We start from the raw sequence: 11697 nt of genomic DNA on the forward strand, positions 1-11697 counted from the left end.
ATACCCTTGATAGAAAAATAAAATAAGCTTCCAGACCTTCTCTTCTCAACTCCAACCACACCGGCCTTCTCCTTTCCTTTCCTTTTCTATCCTTCCTCCTTCCACTCACGCCAGCCACACCCAAAGCCAACTGCAGCTGTCCCAATCTTTTCCTTCCCAGTCAAGCTCCTGCAAGCACTCTCAGGCAGTCCCCGCTACAGATGCAAGTCCTTTGGAGCATGGTGGTTTTACTCTTTGGTAAGTATATTTAAGATTGCAATTCTCTGATCAGTCTAATTTGTTGTATGATTTTATTTTGAAGCAAGCGTTGTGCAGAATGTTTTGAGTGTGCTGAAAATCTGTGATGATGGATCAGATGCCAAAAAAGAAAGGGCAAAGAATTTTGTAGTCTTTGATCCCACTCATCCCTTGCTTGTAAGGGACAGTCCTTTTGATTTCCAGCAGGCAGCTATGGGTGCTTAAAATCTCTACCAGTCTTTTGAGCTTGCTGCTTTTCAGATGGAAATTGAACCATACCTCATCTTGCAGCCTCTTGGAGTGTAGCACACCTGGGAGAGGGAGCCAGGTAAGGAAAGACTACTGAACACTGAGGCCAAAACCTGTATGGCACCTGTTTGCGGCTGGTGGTGTGTGTATGTGTGTGTCAAAGAAGACAGCTGTGGCTATGCAATTAAGATCACACACACACATATGTAACATATAGGACACATATGAAAAAGGGGTGGAGCTTCAATTGCATGGGTGTGGCTATGTTCTTGACTTTTTTGATTGCTTCTTTGGAGATAACCTTAGTTTTTGGAACTGTCCTCTTTCCCTGTCTGACACTGACCTTAATGGCTCCAGTACGCAATCCTACTGCAACCCGGGTCCCATCGTTATTAAACTGGCAGCAAAGAAGCTGATCTCCACAGTCTCTGGGAAGGATGACCAAAGTATTTGTATTTGGTAGCTTTCCTCTTTCGTAGCTGACGATAATAATGATGCTAAAATCCAGCAACTTCACATTTCAAATTAAGGCGGTTGAAAATCCAACATATTTTACAAGGCGTAGGCCTTCACACCAAATAAATAAATCATAATGTATTAAAAGGTTTCAACTATAAAGCCAGACAGAAAACAAAATAATAGCCAAGCCATAAATACTGAAGGTATACTGTAAACCAGGAAGTCAGACAGAATGTAGTCAGAAATCTAACAATGTATAGAGGTCAAGCCGAAAAGCCGGGAGAAGGGCGGGATACAAATTGAATAAATGAAATGAAATGAAATGAAATAGGAATTGCCAGGAACAGATGTATTTTTCAGCTGCTTCAAAAAATGCTGGCTTAGAGCAGCATCAGCCTGGGTTCTGTTGAAACATGTGAGCCAGCGTCAGGCAGTTTTGTATGGGAAAGGATGCTCCTTACATAGGGACACCCCCACCTATCCAAACCTTTAAACAACCGGCAACTTTGACCTGGTCTCGGCCAGCTGGAAAACCAGCAGTTGAGTTTTTTGTGGGGAGAAGAAAACATCATCACCTCCTTCATTTAGTTACCTACATTGTGTGGAGCAGCCGAAGATCACCAGATATGGAGGGGCTATTGGTAATGGTTTCTTGGGGTTGGGTGCTTGGCCCTGCCACTGACAAGCAGCCCCGGCGTCCAGACTGCATGGCCTGGGGGGTGCAGGTCTTCAAGGAGAAGGACAAGAGGGAAGTTGGTAATTTTGCTGGGTTTTTACATTCCTATTTTCTCAACTGATTCCCAACATTCTAGGGGAAATTTAACAGTTCAGCCTTGGAGCACACATGTTGCATGCAGAAGCCTTCTGAGTCGCCTTTCAAACCACTCTCCTGAGAATGTGCAGTGCCAGTACATTTAGGATAAAATACCGAGTTAGGTGGGCAAATGTCTAATATGGCACCAAATGGCTACCACCATTCTTTACGTTCCCTGATCTCCCAGGTGATTGATCCAAGCACCTTTTCCCCCATCTATGTCTTTAATTCCAACTCAACCACTTGCCAGCTATGCAAAGTTCTTCCCACCCCATCATCCCCATGTCCCACACTCCCAACTGCCTCAAAGCCTTCTGCCCCTCATCCCTGCACCAGCCTTTCTCTCGCTTCCTCTCTCTTTAGTTCTACTCCAGCTCCTAGCAACCAATGAAAAAGAAGGAAGAATCTACCTGGTTACTATGACAGCTGTAAAGGGAGGATGAAAACTCACAAGGAAAGAGACTCAATAGCCTGCTGCCTGCTGCCTTCTCCTTTGTCTTATCCTACGTGTTTGTGGCTGGTGGTATGTGAGTGTGTGCTGAGCAAGATGGTGAGTACCAGAGACTGCACTCATCTCCCTTGAGATAACTTCATAACTTAACAGAATAACAATGTTGGAAAGGACCTTAAAGGTCTTCTAGTCCAACACTCTGCTCAGGCAGGAAAACTTAGGAGTTGCCACCATCTTTTCTGCAATTTTAAGAAGCACACTTAGGGTTTGATTTAGGTCATGACTGCTCTGAAGCACTCAAGGCTCAAATGATTCTACAAATTAGAGCCAAATCAGACTTTGGTGGAACATGTCCATCTTTTCATGTGTGGCCTGCCATAGCAGTATCTATGTTAACATAGTGGTGGGCAGCCTTTTTATGTCTAAGGGCCATGTATTTATATTTTTTGGATGGGCTGAAGGCCACAGTGGGCAAGATAGTGATTACACCCTTAAAACTATGCCAATAAAGTGGAGAAAGCCTATTTATGTGGGGGGTTTCCCTGAGATTTGGAGAATCTGGAGATTTTCTTTATTCTTTAAACCGAAACTTTTAAAAATAGTTTACAGTGTGGTAGAGTTTTGTGTGTGTGTGTTTGTGTGTGTGGTGGAGTATTGTGTGTGTGTTTGGGAGGGGTGTGTGCACTCAAGTCAGTGTTGATTCCTCATGACTGCTCGAGCTAGTCCCCACAGTGTTCTTGCTGATTTGCTATTGCCTCCTTTCCAGGGCTGAGAGAGAGTGACTGGCCCACCCAGCTGGATTTCTGCCTAAGACAGGACTGGAACACACAGTCTTCCAGTTTCTAGCCTGATGGCTTAATGGCTACACAACCGGCTATCCATCCTTTCCTACCCCATTTTAATGTTCTGGAAGCTTCCGTCTTTTCCATACTTCCTGAGAAGCCAAGCTGGTCCAGGCTGTAAACTCTCACCACGTGGCAGATGTTAATCTGGGCAAAGGAGGAGAGATTTATTTTACCGATGTCACAGCCAGGAGAAGAGCAAAAAAGGTCTGGATGGAGGAGGGGTCGAAAATGAAGAAGAGATATGTTTTATAGATGGCACATGGATCCTGCAACTATGTCTCGCATTTATGAGAATTATGAATCCAAGTGCTGGAGGTGTGGACAACAAGATGCAACTTTTTTTCATATGTGGTGGACTTGCAAGGTTATTAAGGCCTTCTGGATAAAATTGTGGTGGAATCTACAGCAAGTTTTTAAAAGAAGAATTTTTTTTTTGCCTCNACTGGAAGAGTAAAGTTTTACCTACAATAGAGGACTGGAGATTGAAGGTTTCGCATCTTGCTGAAATGGCAAAGATTTCGGCTTATTTGAAGGATCACTCAAATGAACAATTTTTATCAATATGGAGAAGATGGATTGTTTATATTCAAAATAAGCATAGAATGGTGGAATATAAGTTAGGTTTTTAATTTTTTTTTTTATACATATATATATATATTTCACCTACTTATGTAGAATAACGTTTTGTGGAGTTAGGGATATTAATACAAGGTTACTTTTAGTTGAATAGTATCCTGGGATTAGGTTTGGGAAGTCCGGGTGGGGGGTGGGGGGTGGGTTTCAATTGTGATGTATTTGTGAGGTGTTTTTTTTTTATGTTGAAAACAATAAAAAATTCTTTGAAAAAAAAGAAAAAAAGAAAAAAAGAAAATGAAGAAGAGATGATCCCTTTCTCCTTCTATAAATCAGCCTTTTCCAAAGTGCTGTTTTTTCCGCTGCTGAAGATTGGGTGCCAAGCAGACTGGCTGGGGACTTGGTGACTGGACCAGGAACCACATCTCTCTGCACCACGCAGAACAGCCTGGGACCCGCTTGCATCTTCTTGTGCAAGAACATTGCTGACAAGCAGAGGGTATGGGCCATCTAGTGGGGACTGGATCATGGGCATTGATGGGGTAGCTCTACAGGTTAGGGGAAATGCACTGGGCTGGACTTTTCTTTTCTTTTTTTTCTGTGAAAGAGCAATTAATCAAAAGTGGTCCAGGGCAGGACTGTAATATTACCAGACTTTACTCTCTGCCATAGCAAGGTATTTTGTTTTTAAATTCAGGATATGCAATAGAAATGGATCAAACTGGGCAGAAGATAGTAGAAATATGAAATGGTGGTGGGTGAGATAGATGCCTGGGTTTTCTTCAAAAGAAACCTAAAGAAACATTCCCCAACCTTTTTAAAATGTATTGGGCTCCAAGCCCCAACCACTTTGCCCAGAAGGACAGGTGCTGTAATTCAACTGTACTGTAATTCAGCAGTGGGAAGACAATACTGTAAGCAGGAGAAAGTTGACTGAGCCAATTGCATTTTACAAATTATTATTAGAGAGATTGATTGATTGATTTAGCATATGATGAAAACATGAGAGAAGAGAAGTAAACATATGTACATATGAGCATATATTAGAGAGACGAAAGCAGTTGAAAGACATGACTGCTAACGCTTTTATCTCCACTTTTACCTCTGGCAAATCACATAGGTTTACAAACAGTGGATATGACAGAAATATAAGTGTAGTCCATGTGAAGTGATGCTTATCTTCCAACTTCTCTTTGCTTTTCTAGTTGGGGGATTTATTTCAATCAATGGCCTTGAATACTAGCAAAGTTTACAAGAAAAAAGCTGAGTCTTTTTGACCTCTGTTGGAAGCAGCTTGGTCTAGGCCAGGGGTAGGCAACCTTGGCTCTTTTATGACTCGTGGACTTCAACTCCCAGAATTCCTGAGCCAGCATGGCTCAGCTTGGAAACCTCTCCCTTTTCCCTCAGCACGGCTGGCTCAGGAATTCTGGGAGTTGAAGTCCACGAGTCATAAAAGAGCCGAGGTTCCCTACCCCTGGTCTAGGCTGTCTTCTCAAATGTTCTTCTTTATTTCCTAATCAAAGTATCCATTGCCTATCTCAGCCTGTTCCGCAATCAGTAGCTAGCAGGTATCTCAACTAGCTGTAAGACTCACTCGCCATTGTATTTATCCATTGCACTGAGAAAAGATCCAGTGAATCAAAAAGCCCAATGGTCTTACCGTGTCCATCTCCAGATAGTTATTTGGATTATAACCTGCTGTTTTGGAATATTGCTGATTTCTGATCATTCAGTGCAATATTTTCATTGGCTTTGATTTCTCCAGTTCCAAAAAAAAGAGCAGTTTTCTCCTAGGTTTGGAATTGTGAGCCTTGGCTTCTGAGTTCCTTGTTTATGTCCTTGTATTGCAGTGAATGTCTTTTTTTGTTTTTTTTGTTACAGCAACGTGAACTGAGTGGAGATGAAATTGAAGGTAAGTGCAAACTTTTGTTTATACATATGTATGATTCTGACCAATATATTAAACTAGTGCTCCAAGATATGCTGAAGTCCTTTGGAAGGTTAAGAAAGAGACATCAGTAGCAGATAATCTTCCCTGAAAAAGTGTGCCCATCAGAGTTCCCCTAGAGACTGTTAGAAAAGAGAAACATCAATTGTGTGCTCCAATGAATTCATGAAGAGCAATGGTGAAGAAGACACCTTTCTGGACCTGCTATTTGTAGTCTAACTTATCAAAATAAGCTCAGAATTGGTTTAATTTTCTCAGTAAATGTAGTTTTAGCGGGAGGTTCCTATGTAGAAAATTGACATAGAATGCATGAAGCAGAAACATATTATTATTATGGTGTTTAAAATAATGATATTCATGGGCGAGATTCTTACAACATGCTTGCTTGTTTAACAGTCAATCAATTAATGACACTTCTATGTCATTCTACTCCAAAATGGCTCCAAGCTAAATGCTAAATCCAGGTTAACAAAACACAATTGATATGCCCAAGCATGCAAATCATATTATGGTTTATGTGGTGATCTGGTGTACATAGGCATGCTAAGAGCTGAGCTCCCACAACGCTCTGAAGCATGATTGAGTAACCATGATTTTATTTGATTCTTTATCATCCTCATCATTTTCCTCATCATGCAAAAACAGAACTCTGTGAAGCCTTTCAGGAGTTTGACAAGGACAAAGATGGATATATCAGCTGCAAAGATCTGGGCAACCTCATGAGAACAATGGGTTACATGCCAACTGAGATGGAACTCATAGAATTGTCTCAACAGATCAACATGAATCATAAGTGCTTGTTGGAAAAAGTGAGGGAAACCTAAGTCTGAGACTCTCCAGATATCCCTGGACTCCAACCTGTATCAATCCTAGCCAGCTTTTGGTGTAAATTGGTTAAGACTGAAGAGTCATGTTTCAGCTTTATTGGGCAACCCTGGCCAGTGATTGCCCTTCAGGGGTAAATTACACCCAATGATAAATACATCTTGTTTAATTTGGACCCTTTTTTAAATAAGGAAAGATCAGGTGCTGAAGGGGATGATTGCAGCAGAAAGGAGCGATTTCCTTTTACTACCATACTACAAGTATTCTCTTCTGAAACAATTATTTGCATTGGGAAGAAGGTTCCCTTTGTTTTGTTCTCACAATAAAATAATGGCTAAGGGAAAAGGATTTTTATGAGGACCACAGCAAGTCAAAAGGTCTGTGTTAATTCTTTCTTGCCTTAGCACCCCTTCCCCCAATTTTTTTTAGGAAATGTAATGGGAAACTTCTTCTGAGCTCTTTGAACAAGAGTTGGATTAGAAGATCACCTCATTTCAAAGGGCATTTATTACAATTATGTCATTCCTATTTCTGATGGAAACGATCTCATATGGTCTCTTATCCAGGTGTTTACCAAATCCAAAACTAAATTATTAATATAATACTTTGGGACGCACTTAGGAAGTGGGAGACTTCAGAATTAATCTGTTCCCTGTTATTTTCTCCTCAATAAAGCTAAACAGCTTTAGATATTAATCAGGGAAATGAAGTTGAGGGCAAGATATCTAGAATCTCTTGGTAAGTGTTTGGGTTTGGTTTATTGTTGGTTTTTTTAAAAAAAAATCACTTTAAGCAATAAAACGTCACTTTTCTCATTGCAGTTGGAGGACATGTCGCTTTCGAGGACTTTGTAGAATTGATGGCCCCAAAACTGTTGGCAGAAACAGCAGGCACAATCGGCCTTCAAGAGATGAGAGATGTCTTCAAGGAGGTAAAAATAGATGGCGGGGCACAGAAGTTAGATCCAGAACAGAAAGGTGGATTAGATGCATTCTCTTTATCTTATGTTTATGTCCCAATTTTTTGATCTGAGCAAAACGCTTCACCCAGACCAGCAGCTTCTTATGGTTGTACAAACAAAATGTAAGGACAATCTACCCTTAACCATAGTTTCTGCCCAATGTCTGGTTCTCTGTAGGAGACTGCCTCTTGTAGAGAATAAAGAAAATGACCTTGTCACACATAAGCCAGATCCATTCCCAGAGAGATGAATAATTCAAGCCCAATTCAACATGGGGGGTGAGGGAGAGGAAATGGCTCAGACTCTTCCTTAATTCACAGAAGTATTGAAGGAGGGGGGAAGATAAAGCACTATCAGACTTGAAAGTTGCCATTACTATAGCCTGCATAATATTTTGAACCTTCCTGTCAAGTTATTTTCTTGGTCTAGTGCAGGGGTAGGCAACCTTGGCTCTTTTATGACTTGTGGACTTCAATACCCAGAATTCCTGAACCAGCCATGCTGACTCAGGAATTCTGGGAGTCGAAGTCCACAAGTCATAAAAGAGCCAAGGTTGTCTACCCCTGGTCTAGTGCACATAGTGGAGCTAACATCTTCTAATATGTTTATTTCTATAGACATTATAAACATAAACACAGGAAGCAGACTAAAGGTCAGAGCATATCTAAAACACCCTCTGTAGATGCCTCTTTAAGAACAGGTCTACATGATGTACCAGTAGTCTCTTCAGACCATTGCTGACACTAATTTCTGGTTATTTCTGATCCTGTATGAAATTAATGTCTCCCATAGGGGGGATGGAGCTGGTGACATAGAAGAAAGTAGGATATGCCCAGCAAATTTAGTTGCTTTTGGCTGGTGTGAGCATGGCCCTATCCGTCCAATCACTTGTAGTGGAGAGTGAGCAACAAGCCTGGATGTCATATTTACTTTTCCCTCCCAGATCCCCTGAAATCTGTGTTGGTAGGTGGGATATAGTAAGTTGCACAGGGTGGCAGCATTGACCGAAGTGGGAAGAGTCTGTTCAACCATTTCAGCGGTCTCCCCCCCCCCCGCCCCCCATGTAGCTTGTCAGCAGGTTGTATGGATTATGACTTCCATATAAAGTTGAAGAAAACTTCTGTTTCCTGAAGCTCTTCTCCCAGGGTTTGATCCAGAAAATGGGGTAATAGAAGCTGCCTTTGGTATAGGCAATGATGTGATTACATTTGGGGGTTGTGCTGCCTGAATGGGCCATTTTCCCCCCAATTCCTCCAGAGATGCCACTCCTGATGTGTTGACAGCTGTGATGTGTTGACAGCTGGTTGAAGCAGGAAAGTCTGTTGCTGCAGCCTCTAGCTAGCTATCTAAACTTACCATCCTCACCAGTCCTAAACAGCATTTGAAAAGGGATTATTAGGCCTTTTTGTCTCATCAGTACAGGAATCTTCCAATCTCTGCACATTAACTGCCCCATTAACAAGCTGCCTTGTTAACAAGGACAAATAGCAATTGGCTTTGTGTACCAAGTAAATTAATTCTGGTATATTTTGTGCTGCCCCTTGGATTGGACAATAGCACATTCCATTGGCTGTCTGGATAGACATAATGCCCATGGTGTCCACAGATACTGAGAGGCCTAATGTTCCCTTCAAAAGTCTGAAAGAGAATTCTGGAAACTGCAGTTCCAACACATCTGGAGGAAACCAACTGGAGCAATGTTTCTCAACTTTAACCCTTTCAAGATGTATGGACTTCAACTCCCAGAATTCTCCAGCTGGCCATGGGAAGCCATCTTGGAGGCTCTAATCTTGTGGTGAAATTAAATTTGCAAAATTTAAAAATGTCCCATTCAGCACAGAAAACGACCATGGTAGCTAGATGGTGACATTTGCAGTCCATGCTTGGAGAGTGCAAATGGTCTATGGAAAAAAAAAACCCTATCAGCCTTACTAGAATTGTTCTGGATCATATAACTCTATGTAACCCTAACTAGAGAGCATATATCTGTATGTTAGAATATCTGGCATTTATTGAGTTAAGTGCTGTCTCCTTAAGAGATGGCTTATGGGAAATGTAGTTTAGCTAGTTAGCTATCTCATGTTAACAGGTCAGTAGTAGGAGGAGCCTCTGAGCTCTTCTCAGGACATACTGGCTACGTGCCCAGTTTGGAATGCCTTTGTTCATCCAGCCTCATGTCTCCTAGCCACACGACTTGGAGGTCCTATGCCAACATGTGATGCTTATGCAGAAGAAGAGGGGAAAATCCATTATCAAATTACCTGTGGAATGAACCAATATTGCTGAAATATACTTTTGGACATATCTCTACATAACTGTGAGTTATTGTTTAGGATTCCCAGAATAAAGCGATATTTTCTGTTTATTCCTCTGAGTTATCTGTCTGTCCTGGATAGGACTAAGGCCATCTGTTCTGTCTGGGGCAGAACAAGAATCTTGATAATTAAATCTGTAATGTCACCTATGGAGAGTGGAGGCTTAGAAAGTAATGCTTTCTCAGCTAAGACCAAGGCACCTATTTCCAGTTAGCATTTCTCTTTTCACATATTTAGGAAAGCTGTGTCCTTTCTAAATTGCATCAAACAATCCTATTGTTAATGGTAAGTTGATCATAGCCATTTTATGGCCTCTGGCAGGGAGCAATTCCTGCACTGGAGAGTGAAGGCTGGTCCCTTAATACACTCCAGAAACCTGAGAAATGATCATTGCTCTCTCAAATGTCATTACTGCCTTGGTCCACAGCTAATCCTCCCTTTGGTTCTAGTATAGAAAATGTGCATGGATAGTCTGAATAATTCTGGCTCTTCTTTCCAGTTTGACGCAAATGGGGATGGCAAGATCACTTTGACTGAGCTGTGACAGACCATGCAATGGTTGATGAGTGAGACAATGACCCCTCAAGAGATTAGCGATATGGTGAAGGAAGCTGACATTAATGGAGACGGGAGTGTGGATTTTGAAGGTGATATCTGGCAATATAAGATTGATGGAAAGAGATTACAGGCTTAGGGAAATCAGGGTGAGATATTAAAGTATTAAAGCTCTAGAGAGATAGGATTTAGAAGCACAGAGTGACAAGATACAGGCTTAAATGGGTTTGGATAATAGATTTAGAATGTTATTACGTTGTTCCAATTTCACGGAGATGGGAGCTCAACTGCAATTTCCCCCCATCCACAGCAGATTTTTGAAATTTGAACAACTAAGGTAAATATTAGAGTAATATTTCCTATTAAGTTGAATATTTCTCTTTTCTTTCAAGAGTTTTGTGTTCCATCTTTAAAATGTAAAAAAGAGGAACATTCTAGTGGCACCCCAATCCATTATTTCCCCTAACCTTTTGGATTATAATTATACTGATTTATACCAAGAAGATATTTATTGCCAGAGATGGAGATAGAGAGGAAGAAAAAAAAAGCCTTTTGAACTGACTGTTGAATGATGGGTGATATGAGTTGGAGGTCAGCAGTTTGGAAAGATTAGCCTCGTCTGGCAGAAAATCAGAAGATAACATCTTAAGATGAAGACTGTGTATGTGATATTTCCATAGTTGTATGATATGATCAAAGGAATTTTGATCTGTACCTAATCAGGCAACATAATAAATTTCATTTAGATCAGCTTTCTAATCCTTAACAACTGCAAAAGTGACCTTAGTTGCTTTAACTCCCGTTATCACATTCCTGACAGTTATGTTCATATCAGAGGCAGAAATCAGTTGAGGTCATTAAGCAAACTTCATGGATGGAGTAAAGATTTGACATTAAAACAATCACGGCTAGTGCAAGTGTACTAATATTATTTCATGCTATTTCCCTTACAGAATTTGTCTCGATGATGTCATGCTGATGCAACCATTGGCCTTCCTCTGCTTCCAAGGAGTGAAAATACACATTGCACTTTTTAAAAAAAAAAATGTGCATTTTTTTTATTTCTTGAGTTTCAAAAAAAAAAGTATGCCCACACAATTTGTTGTACCCCATAGTCAAATTCTAATCTGCTTCAATAAGAAGGCTTGTGAAAATCCTGCCTTTATTTTCTACCCATTGTCACAAACCAGAGAAGGAGGAAAAGACCAAAGCCTGTCTTTAAAATCCAAAGAGGCAAGGTTAAGAATGTGGGCAGGTGCCTGACAGAGTAGCCACCTTTTGAATTGCCCAAATGACAGGTTACTCAAGTGGAGATGCTCCCTCTGGGTAACCTGACATTCAGGCTATTTTTGAACTACCCAACTTCCAGAAGACCAGGAGAACTGTGTTAAAAATGGCCATCTGAAAGGCTGGTGGGATGAAGGAGAGGTGTAGGATGAAGTAGTGAGAGAGCGTCCTCCTGCTT

At 41.1% G+C, this 11697-nt stretch overlaps 1 pseudogene; it reads left to right on the plus strand.

Annotated features, from left to right (window-relative positions):
- The first annotated feature begins 4070 nt into the window (after positions 1 to 4070).
- LOC107289889 lies at positions 4071 to 10371 on the plus strand (annotated as a pseudogene).
- The last annotated feature ends 1326 nt before the right edge of the window (positions 10372 to 11697 follow it).

This window comes from Protobothrops mucrosquamatus, unplaced genomic scaffold (genome assembly GCF_001527695.2).
Source record: "Protobothrops mucrosquamatus isolate PMUCROS unplaced genomic scaffold, P.Mucros_1.0 scaffold780, whole genome shotgun sequence".
Lineage (NCBI taxonomy): Eukaryota > Metazoa > Chordata > Lepidosauria > Squamata > Viperidae > Protobothrops > Protobothrops mucrosquamatus.